The 9,407-nt window shown below is 34.1% G+C and overlaps 1 pseudogene; it reads right to left on the bottom strand.

Annotated features, from left to right (window-relative positions):
- Window positions 1-2,524: 2,524 nt before the first annotated feature.
- On the bottom strand, window positions 2,525-3,354 carry LOC149897303 (uncharacterized; annotated as a pseudogene).
- Window positions 3,355-9,407: the final 6,053 nt, after the last annotated feature.

The raw sequence follows: 9,407 nt of genomic DNA on the forward strand, positions 1-9,407 counted from the left end.
TTCGTTTCTTTATTGAACTGACTAATATAAATGTTACTCACCACTAATTAGGGTTTCCGGAACCGGTCTCTTTTTTGAGAACCGGGAATTTCGGTACTTTTCCTCATAGGAAACGGGATTTCCCGGTTCTTTCGGTATTTTCGGGACTTGGGAGTTTTTTGTATTGTAAAATTTTAAACAAGTGTTATGTGTGTTAACAACAAGTCAAAAGTAAACTACAATCAAATATTCAAGTATTTTATTGTAAATTCAAAGAAATCTAAAAAAATAACATTAGCATTTATTTAAGCCTTTAATCATCAGTCTTCTTAAGTAAGTTTGACAACTTTTCTTACTTTTGAGAGCAAATCTCTGTGTATGAATTGACGTTCTGAATCTGGAGGCATTTCATTTTGAAAAAAGAAAACTGCGCCATCGGCTTCGTCTTCCGAATCTGAATCTTCATCTAAAGATTCTATGTTCTCTTGAAGTCTCTGCCTACTAAGTGCTGCCAAAGGAATATCATCGTCGTCCTAAATTGTCTAAAAGTGTATCCTCGCAACGCGGTCATGCGGGAAATCATTATTTCCATACTAGGATTATCGTCAGATTCATAATAGTCGGTTAATTTCGTCTTATTTTTAGGCACATTTTCCGTACTTGTAGAAGGAAACGGAGGCATTGTGTTTTCACCGCTACTAGCTTGGTTCCCGAGGCATTCCCTTTCCAACTTTTAAACAGTAGAAAGTGTGGAAAAGTAAAATAACAGTGAATAAGAGTTTTACAGCGAAGAAAAATAATGAATTAGATAGTAGGAATAGAAGTTTGAAAGAGTAATAGATAAACTAGTAGTATTAAATAATATTCCCGAAAGAACTGAAAGAACCGGGAATCAAAATTTATTTCCCGGTTCCATTTTACTAACAAAAGAACCGGGATTTTCGGTTCCGGGATTTCCCGGTTCTGAACCCTACCACTAATATGTGTGGAGAAATTGGTTTCAGTAGTTGAATATTGTATTGTTTTGTCCAAAGATGGTATCTTATTACTCATATCTTTTTAAGAAATCTTTTCATTTGATAGATCAAATGTCGCCAATTTTCTTTTTCGTGAGTGTTTTATTTGCCTCTGATGATAATTTCACTCAAAATAGTGATTTTAATTTTTTCTTATGTCAATTGTCTCCATAGGTCCGGTAAATGAAGTTTGATATTAAAATAATATGCCACTTTTCTTTCGCATAAGTTATTGACTTGACTTGTTTGTAAGGTATCTGTTGAAAACCAAATTTTCTAGCTTCTAACTAAAACGACAAGAAATCGGCATCCTGCATATTTGATATGAAAAATAGTTTTAGAACATTTATTTTGCCAATGCAGGAAATGTGAAAAGAGGGAAAAATGTGAAGATTTTTAATAAACATTAATTGGGACTGAGACGACGAACTGGCTTGGGGGAGTCTCTTTAATGTTAATTGGTTGTATGTTTGTTATATTTTGGATGTTCTTCTGATTTCGGGTGTCCGTTAGTTGGACTTTTCTCTCAATGAGTTGGAACGCGCCCGTGCCATGTATTCATATGCATTGGTTGTATTTGCTTTTTTGAGGCAATTTGTATTGGATTTTCTGTTTGAGGGGCGCTGAGGTTGGGCGAGGTGGATGGGTCTAGTTTTCTTTTTTCTCGATTAGCGTCTGTTTTGTTCTTAACTATTAGTTTATCCACTTTGAGCTAAGCTATATGACCTTTCTTTCGCTCTTCCTCTAGGTTTGGTTGTAGTGCCTTGTGCGTCTCTAATATTTCCTTTGTGTAGTCTTCCTTCACATATATGCCATGGGGGAAATTCTTTTTAGATTTCATTATTTCCATTTTTCTCCAGAATGACACTAACAAGACCAGAATAGGTCGCGGGGTACTCCTTGGTTTTCCTATTCTGTAGGCGTTCGTAATTTCGTGTTCTTTTGGGCCCTCTAAAAAGTCGCTGTAACTTAGCAACAAGAGGGCAACATATTGTCGTGAGCAGCTAAGCTTTATTATTATTATGTCTGGGTGCCAGGGCAGATGAGGTGACCGAAGATCGATTTCCACCACTCTGTCACGTGGTGTCCTTGCCTCAAGCTGTAAGAAAATGTGATTTATCCTTACTAATTAGAGGTCCGCGCCGCAGTCCAAAAGCCGGTGCGGCGTCACCGGCGTGGGCTAGTTATTTTTAAAGTTATTGGATTTGAATGGAATTTCACTTATTTCGATGACATTTTAATTATTTTGAAATAAAAAATGCGTATGGCACCTATTTAACAACGAAAAAAACGTCTTGCAAAAAAAAAGTTATGTCTGATGGATTTATCATAAAGGCAAAAGATTAAAAATTACTCGTTAATACATGACTTTAAATTACGGATATTTTCCTGTGCAGATAAGATGGCCACTGATAAACGCAACCACTGCCGCCAGCCAGACAGCCCTGACTCTAACCGAAATAGGAAGAAAAACAGTATATCAAAGAACCAACTATACTAAAATTCTCTCTTGTCAACGTTGCTAGCTCCTATACGAATAGGACGTCTTCTATTTCAGATCGGAAAATAAGTGCCAAATTAAGTGACGACACCTTTTGCGACGACAACATTTCCACGGCTTCTAGAAAGGTTCTGAGAAATTTCGCTTTATTTAAGCTTTCAAGCATTATAAGTATGCTGTGCCAGCGAGTTGGTGACGCCGTTTTTATGCTTGGAACGTTGTTTGGATTTCCAAATAATTCTTGCTGACCAAGATTGGAATCATCACATTGTTCTTTGTCTTCGACGGGAATTGGATCAGCTTCATCATTTTCTATATTTTGATTGGCACCAGGACTCGATCCGCCTTCTACTAAAGCGGCATCTCTTTCCGCAACTTCCATACTCACTGCCAGTTTGTATGCCTTGCCAAAGTCGAGGTTACTTTCAGCAAATAAACGTTGGCGGATAACCTCACTGGCTAATCCACACACTAATCAATCTCTCAACTTTCCTCCAACCGCGTGCCATATTCACACGTTTTCCACATTTTCTTTAACCGCTACGTACTCCGAAATGGTTTCATTGTCTTTTTGTTTCCGTTTGTGAAACTTGTATCTTTCCGCGAGTTCGCTTGGCTTAGGTTGCAAATGGTGCGTCATGATGTCTGATATTTCGCGAAACTTTTTATCCATCGGTCTGACCGGTGTACATAAATTGACCAGTAATTCATAACATTCCTGCCCATAATCGTAATTAAGGTGGGCACTTGCAAATCTTCTGATATCTTATTTACGATGCAATATTGCTCCAAACGTTCCACGTACAAATTCCAATCATCTTGATGAATATTGAATTCTGCTATCTTACCAATTGACATATTGTAAATTGTTATGTATACCACATTTCTTTATAATTATCGCGTAATGTCGTTTAATCCTCGTCGCCAATGTGATATTTTCGGGAATTGTAATAAAACGAACAATGAAAAAAGGAAGGAGAAAACAAAAGCGCGCGTACAGATGACAAATGTTTTATCTATAGTCTATGCAAGTTACAAATACAGATTATACAGATTACGCATACCTCACTTAAACAAGTTATCATTTGTGGTATAGGTGTGTTGGATGATATGGGATGTTGTCAATTAAGACACACTATTAAGAGGCAAGCTGGGAATCAATTGATTGCGTAGCCAAGTTTGATACCGTTCCGCGTTTATTACTTTACGATAGTCACCTCAGTCGACACATTAATGTAACATTAGAGTGCTTGTGACGAAGCCTTTTTCAGTGCCTGCGTGTACTATAATTTTTCGTTCTTCTTTGGAAATGGATTGTTTGTTATCTTTTTGCTGCATTTGATATTTTTGTTTTATGACATTCAAATGCTTTAGAAACATTTTTTTTAAGAATAGAAAAAATCGATCACGAGGCGGGATTCGAATCTCCTGTAATCATTGAAATAATGTTGTTGATTATCTCAATAGATTGTGGCGAATCGAATTTATAATATATACTTTCAGTTTTATAGGCGTTGTGTCCTTTAAAACTGAAAGAATAGAATAAATTCGATTGCTCTGACGGGATCACGGTTGGCCAAATTTCAGTTCAGGCGTCCGCCCAGGAATGGTGAAACACGCGGGTTCGAATTACGCATCGTGATCGATTTTTTTCTATTCTTTAAAAAAACTACTTATTACTTTTTTTGTTGCTATCTTACCAAGTATTACACTTAGTATGTGATGTATGCACGCATACGGCATAACTCGTCCATAAATGCTATGTTTCTATAAGTATTCTTCAGCTGTTGTATTTCTCTGAGCTTTATACAAATCTGCCCGATTTAGATAAATTTAGGCTGTGGTAATAATACATACCTTCTTCAAAACCACAATAAACAAAAAAACATTTTTTTTTCAGGTATTTTCCCGTTGTATGTTTTTTTAAATCACTTTCATTTTATTCATGAGAGGGAAGATCATAGTTCAAAAGCTTGTACATGTAAAATTCTGTGAGAAAGTCATGGCTTGAAGTGGCCTACGCCCACAACTGAAAAGTGGACAGATATTGCATAGCGTTTCTACACACTGGAATTTTCCACAATGCGTCGGAAGTTCTGACGGGAAACATAAGAATTACAGCATCCCTTTATTCTGGATCGAGCTACATAAACCATAAGGGATACTTTTTGATTGTATTGTTAGCTTTCAAAGATACTGACACATTATTTTGACTGTACTAGATGTGGGGGAAAATGGTCGAAATAGGACATGCTTTATAAGAAAGAAATTCTTGACAATCTTTGCTACGTGGAGAACTCAATTTACCACCACCTTCTTAATTGCCTGGAGAAACCCAAAACTTGCCATATTACTTTGTTGTGGACGAAACGTTTTCCCCTAAAGAAAATATAATGAAGCTCTATGCTATGAGTCAGCAAACAAATAATTTCTATTCATTCTATTATTCAGACTTTCGAAGGGACGTAAATCTGTAGAATGTCACTTTAGGATGACACGACCAAAATTTGAGAGTTTGAGCAAACCAATCACTTGCGAGCCGTCTAAAGATGATCTGCGAGCAATGTGCTTATTAAATATTGTTATATGAAGATGTGAAGCTATCCTTCACATTTTTCAGTACTACAGTTAATAAATAATTTATTTGGCATGAACCGTGAAGGAAAAGGGAACATTTATATACAAGAATTATCTGAGAATATCTTACTGAATACTTTGACCATACCAAAATAGATATGCTGCTTAATTTGTTTCAAAACCTTTTGTAATAAAAATATTCCAATAAAGAAGTCTAAAATTAATTTGCTTCGTTTCACTTGACTTTACTTTCAGATGGGCCAATTACTGAACATATTATTGTCTTTTTAATTAGTCTATTTATATACTATTAGTCTATTGAAAGTATCTTTATGAAATAAAAAAAAAAATAAGTAGAAAACTAATATATCAATAGAATGACTGATCAGAATAGTAATTAAAACACACTGTTTATATGTGTGTGATTTTATGGATGCTTCATTTATCCTTTATTTGAAATGAAAAGAAAAACTGCACTGCAGTTCTAAAAAAATATATTTCGAATGTTACATTGCGTTACAACGCGGTCACATTAACTTGACGCATGACTTTGATGACGTCATTTTGGCGGTCAGGTACGGTGCGAAAAAAAAACATGTAGCTAAATAAAAACAATATTTTTTATTTTGGAGCATAGGTTTTATTTGTTAATCTTGAAATATGTTGCTTCATGTATTTTTTATACAATATAATTTAAAACTATTTTATGTTGATAGATAAATATTTATTCAAAATTCATCTTCACTATAAATAATTGGTACAATATCATGGTCTAAAGTCTAAACTGTCTTCTTCTTCACTTTCGATCTCGCTGTCGGATGACTCCTCTCCTTCAAGATCGATTACGAATTCTTTCTTCCATTTTCATCTTTTTCCCAGTATTCCTGAAAATACCTATAATAAATAATATAGTGTTATAAAATTACCACAAATTAATTGTATCAATTTAGTGAATTACTAATATGAACCTCCAAAAAAGTACTATATCAGCTTTTTGAATTAGCACCGAACGTGCACTTTTACATTTTTTAAACTTATAACCCAACTGATTTATTAAAATATTTCTAAGGAAAGTTCTTCCACCTTGAAAATTAAGATCTCTCTTAACAGCTGCCAAGATTTTTTTAAGCGTGGGTACTTCCATTTTTACAGTATAAAAGCTGTTGATGATATTGCGTATTGCGCAAATATCAAAATCATCTACGACAATTTTTTCGCTGATTGTTTACGCTTTTTACCCGGTGTAGTTTTCCCTCATTGGATTGTCTGTAGTACTTGGATTGGGACAAATGTCAGTGCTTGGAACGGTGCTAGTATTTGGGGCCGTACTATTACTTGGAGCCGTGCTAGTGCTTGATCTAATCTTTTTATTATGACCTCCTTTGAAGTATTGTATCTATTTTCTATTAAGTGAGTTACCTGTGGAGTTACCTGAATGTAAAAAGTCTAATAAAACAACGGAATGAAGTGCAGAACAGAACTAACATCTTTTATTATTTGAAATATATATACCTATATCACTAAACCTGCCAGTACAGTAAGAAATTCACAGATAAAATATTAGATATTATTTTTCTACACCCCCACTATATCTAACAATGTTATATTGATAAGTGTACAATAACAAATAACTCAAACATAAATATGCTGAACCCCCCAACATCTAATAAATAATAATGTTTAGTAGAGCATAAGCTCTTTGTAAGTAAGTTAGCTGGCATCTCAGCTGATGGTAAATATTTAACATTCACAATATTATTAGTTCACAGTCTCTACAAAAATGATAACGTATATCAATGTGTTTGGTTCTTTTATGGAAAATTGAATTTCGAGTCAACTTTAATGCACTTTGGTTATCAATTATCATTATACAATTCAATAGTGTACTTTTTATTAGTGATTTCAAACTGTAAGTTTCTCAAATAAACAATACATAAACAAATACATTACATTACATTTACAGTTTGAACAGTTTTACATTGACTCGTATTAAATTTAAATAATAGCTGATCAATATAATCTTCCTGACTTATTGATATTGTTTTCTCAGACTTGTTTACTTTTACATTAACTCCAAGTACATACAATATTTGTACTTTTACATTTTTAGTTTTTACTGTCACATCATCATACGTAGTCCCACCAGCACAAATTTTTTTAAAATTTAAACCTGTCTGGTTGCTTCCTCTCTCGTGTTGCAGCCGACGGCATCAATACTCTACTGCAAAAAGAACGAAGCAAAGTCATCAATGTATTTAGTAGGGCAACAGGATTTGAATTCTCATTCTCAAAAGTCTTTACTCCAATTTGTATTTATGTCATTTAGAATGCTCCTTAAAAAGTTCATGTAAAGTAAATTTTTCTCATCGGCATACATGGAATGAAGTTGGTATGCTGTGTAACATTAATCTTTATGCAAAGAAAAAAAGCAATTTTAGTTCTTCCCATTGAGACAATATCCTAGTCACTGTTTCTTCAACGGAGAGCCACCGAGTATCACAAGAGCGCTATATTTTTAAAGGCTTCTCGCCACAATTTATAGTCTCATATATATCTTTGTACTCGTCATGGCGTTTAGGTTAATTTGAGAACCAATTATACGTTTCTCTAATAAGAAACTATATTCCGCGGCAACGTGTGCTCTGATGCATAAGACACGTCCGGGTTACGTTCCAGTCGACGTTTTTAACGGCTACGTGCCCTTTAATAGCAGCCCAGGCCATCTCGATGGGGTTTAAAGCGGGATGATAAGGTGTATAGTTTTCCCCATGTTCAAAAATGAGTAGTAACAAAAATAGTCCAAAATTAACTTCACCAGCTATTTATACATTCAAACACAAAGACCCATTAACTATGTTTATCCAGTTAACCAGCTATTTATACATTCAAACACAAAGACCCATTAACTATGTTTATCTAACATAAACATAGTTAATGGGTCTTTGTGTTTGAATGTATAAATAGCTGGTGAAGTTAATTTTGGACTATTTTTGTTACTACTCATTTTTGAACATGGGGAAAACTATACACCTTATCATCCCGCTTTAAACCCCATCGAGGACTGCGCAGGGGACAAAGAAAAATAATCGGGGAAGGGGGGAGCGGCAAGTGGCAGGGCATAAAATAATGAGGAGTCTTGTACAGATAGATTTAGAGTTGGGGTTAAAATTATAAATTACATCAAATATACCTAAAAAAGTATCTGGGTGCATAAGTTCAGGCTCTGAATGACAGGCGATCCGTCTACGATGTCAATAAAGTGAAGTGAATTAGTAATTATCGTAAGTACTATATGTATGTCACTTGTGAAACATAAAAACGTTATCTCTTTAAATCTTTTTATTATGACCTCCTTTGAAGTATTGTATCTATTAGATAGATAACCATATTTCACTGTACAATAAGATCGACGTCGACTCGACGTGCGAATGTTTGAGTGAGCATATTTTGGACTATGTATATTTTAGGTTTATGAATGTGATATTATGTGTTAATATATGTTAGTTTTATTATGAGTAAATGAAAAACATTACAGTTTATTTATCTCGACCTAGACGCATTAGGTCTGATGTGGAATTTTGCAAGTTTAGAGGAGAGCCAAAAGAAAAGTATTGACACAATCGTGTCATAACTTTTGTTTATTATCGAATAGGCTAACAAAAATAGTATAATATTTTAGATAAGTTATCTAAGTTTGTATCAGTATAGTAATAAAACCAATCACAGTAAAATAAAAATATTTTTTCAGTGACATCCAACCTTATGCTTGTACACAGTTATTAAACGACGAATGCTTTTAATTATATTTTCTGATACAACTTTATGCCTGCAATTTTTTAGTAAATTCTATTCGTATTTTAAGCTCTAATAAAAGATGTAACGTTATGATTGGCAAAAAATAGAAATTCAGTTACGTCCGATCTTATCATATATCTATTTATGAGGCATTTAAATGAATTTATTATTAAGTACATAAGGTCGTAATTAACAAAATAAAATAAAAAAACTTAAACATTATGACTTTCAAACTTGTTATTTAAACTTAAAACCAAACAAATTTAATCCACTTCAGGAAAATCTGCCTGACACTCTGAATGCTTTAATTTTTTATAATAGGTGTAAAATTCCTGTGGAATCCACTGCAAAAGACTCATTAAATCGTTGTATTTCGCCGTTGATATGGGCTTTTCAGTTTGAATTACAATAGGTAAATTTTCAGGGAACTGAATTCGCTTAGAAGCATTTCTTATGAAAGATATTTCGGTAAAATCTTTGGTTTGAGTGCATGTGCCTAGATATGGCATAGCATCAATCATGTATCGAGTAGCACTGTC

Source organism: Colias eurytheme, chromosome 26, assembly GCF_061535395.1.
Source record: "Colias eurytheme isolate Ceu_HAF_F1 chromosome 26, ilColEury1 Martin Lab GWU primary, whole genome shotgun sequence".
Taxonomy (NCBI): Eukaryota; Metazoa; Arthropoda; class Insecta; order Lepidoptera; family Pieridae; genus Colias; species Colias eurytheme.